Raw genomic sequence first — 3,060 nt, 5'->3', positions numbered from 1 at the left:
TACTAAAAACCACTGAATTGAACATTTTAAAAGGGAGTTTAATGTTATGTGAATTATATCTTCCTAAAATAAAAGAGATAAAAGAAAATATACATTGTAGGGGGAAATGCAGTAAACATAAACCAAAAACAAACTTTGGGTACCTACAGGGAAAGGGTGAGAGCTGGGTGGAAAGAATGGGAGGATGGGAATGGAGTAGCAGTGATAAGGAGAGAGTAGCATTTCTCCTATTGTAGTTTTGTGTATAGTTCTGACTCAGAACCATGGTAATGTTTCACATACACACATACATCCAGTCAACCAGGGTGTGGAGGCAAGCCAAAATAGAATGCAAGCAGAAAAAAAAAAAAAAAAAGTGTTATAAGTGACTAACATCACCATCACAAAGTGGGTGGAGAAGAAAATCACTCACTTAAGTAATTTAGGAAACTTTTATTTTGACTGTGTCATAAGACTAAAGACAAAAACACTTCATACAAATATTGTCCTCTAGTTGGTACATTTGTTTTTCACTGGGGTATAAATTAGCAGTTGTGAATCTACCTTATCTGTGTCTGTGTATCATTGAACAAATAAGTAAAGTTGTTGTGATTAATGACAATCGGGATTCTCCCCATTGGAAACACAAGTTACAAATAAGAAAAGGGGGAAGGCTAGAATGACCTCTGTTGTTTTGGATTAGAATCAGAGGTGTCAATCCGAGGTATGAACACATGGTTTTTAGTGTACATACACGGATAGGTACGGCAGGAACCCGCATCCAGGAACAGAGCCCTATGTTCCTCCTTCAGAATGAATGGAGACCAGAAATCAGATGTTTATGCCCAATAAAAGCGGGATTTCTTTCAGCACTTTTCCCAGATCGTTGGGGTGCTGACTGAGGATGAGATGGGGCACCCAGAGACAGGAGATGCTATTGCCCGGCTCAAGGTGGTCCTGGAGTACAATACCATTGGAGACAAGTGTCACTGGGGTTTGACAATGCTAGTAGTGTTCCAGGAGCTGATGGAGCCAAGGACACAGGATGCTGATAGTCTCCAGTGGGCCCTGACTGTAGGCTGGTGTCTGGAACTGCTGCAAGCTTTCTTCCTGGTGACAGATGACATCATGGATTCATCCCTCACCCGCTGGGGACAGATCTGCTGTTATCAGAAGCCGGATGTGGGGTAGGATGCCATCAATTATGTTATCCTTCTGGAAGCATGTATCTACTACGTGCTGAAGCTCTATTGCCGAGAGCAGCCCTATTACCTGAACCTGATCAAGCTCTTCCTACAGATTTCCTATCAGACTGAGATTGGGCAGCCCTGGACCTCGTCGCAGCCCCCTAGGACAATGTGGATTTTGGCAGATTCACTGAAAAGAGGTACAAATCTATTGTCAAGTACAAGACAGCTTTCTACTCCTACCTTCCTGTAGCTGCAGCCATGCACATGGCAGGAATTGATGGCGAGAAGGAGCACGCCAATGCTTAGTAGATCCTACTGGAGATGGGAGAGTTTTTTCAAATTCAGGATGATTACCTTGACCTCTTTGGGGACCCCATTGTGACCGGCAAAGTTGGCACTGACATCCAGGACAACAACCTGCTGGCTGGTGGTTCAGTGTCTACAATGGTCCACTCTGGAACAGTACCAGATCCTGAAGGAAAATTACAGAGAGAAGAAGGTCAAGAAGGTAGTCCGGGTGAAGGCACTGTATGAGGAGTTGGATCTGCCAGCTGCGTTCTTGCAGTGTGAGGAAAACGGTTACAGCCACATTATGGGTCTCACTGAACAGTACACAGCACCCCTGCTCCCAGCCATCTTTCTGGGGCTTGCGCGCAAAATCTACAAGCAGAAAAAGTGACCTAGAGACTGCACGGATGGGGAGAGGAGTTACTCAATAAATAAATTATTGTGTAAAAAAAAAAAAAAACAGATACAAAATATATAGAAATATCTTTATTTACATTTTTTTCTATATTTTATTAACTAGTTCTGTTTGTGAGAGGACCTAGAAGCAATAATACACCAGTAGCAGTGAAATCTAACATCAAGATCTTGGTTCCTTAATATCCTTTTGCAATTAAAAAAAAAAGAGCTTCTTGGAGAAATGACTGATTCTAGAGTTGGGGCTAGGGAAAATCAGAGCCGAGACTGGAGCATCTTGTGGTGCCGCAAAGCAAGGACATGCTCTGAAAGGAAGGGAGCATGACAAAAGGGAGCCAGGAGCTGAATCGGGGTTCCCAATGGCTAATGCTTGGACAATCTGAGCAACAAAATAGTGATAATTTTACATCATAACCCATAAAATAAATATCCATAGTGCACACTGATATGAATAAATAGAAGAGAAGAGATATGCTTCCTTGTCACATAATTCCAGTTAATAAATGTGGAAGGAATCATGGAAATGGAAAATCACTGTGAAGCAAACATTGCAGTTATAATTGTTGCAGACAAAAGCTACTGATGGATGCTAAGCTTAGTGGGTGGAAGAATGATGAGAAACATCATAATCTCAAAAACATCATAATCTCAAAAATATATCCCCACAAGAAACTTAATAGTGGAGAAATCTAGCAGACACCACCTTAACCAAGTAGTCAATGTTAGCATTACCAGTAAGATGACATATGCTCCCCCCAGTATGATGCACTGGAAAGGACACAGATTTCTGTTGTAGTCCTGCCGGAAATGTATAACCTCAATCTAATCATGAGAAACCATCAAACCCAAATTGAGGGACATTCTACAAAATGCCAGACTAGTACTCTTCCGAAGTCCCAAAGTCATGAAAGACAAAAGACTGAGGAATTGTCACAGTTTTAAGGAGACATGACACCTAAATTGCATGGTCTGTTTTCGATTTTGGACTGGAAAAGGACATTAGTGAGAAAACTGGGGAATACCAGTAAGATTTGTAGATTGGTTAATCATACTGTATCAATGTTAGTTTCCTTGTTTGGATAGTCGTACTACGACCATGTAAGATGTTAATGTTGGTGGCAGCTAGATGAAGTACTATTTTTGCAACTTTTCTGTAAAGCTAAAATTAGTGCAAAATAAAAGTACAAAA

General features: G+C 41.1%; 1 pseudogene; it reads left to right on the top strand.

Moving 5' to 3' along the window:
- The first annotated feature begins 777 nt into the window (after positions 1-777).
- Positions 778-1,848, top strand: LOC105509228 (annotated as a pseudogene).
- Positions 1,849-3,060: the final 1,212 nt, after the last annotated feature.

The sequence above is a fragment of the Colobus angolensis genome, unplaced genomic scaffold (genome assembly GCF_000951035.1).
Source record: "Colobus angolensis palliatus isolate OR3802 unplaced genomic scaffold, Cang.pa_1.0 Scaffold172, whole genome shotgun sequence".
Classification (NCBI taxonomy): Eukaryota; Metazoa; Chordata; class Mammalia; order Primates; family Cercopithecidae; genus Colobus; species Colobus angolensis.
Note: the sequence above shows the minus strand (reverse complement) of the source record. Positions and strands in the feature narration are given on the sequence as shown.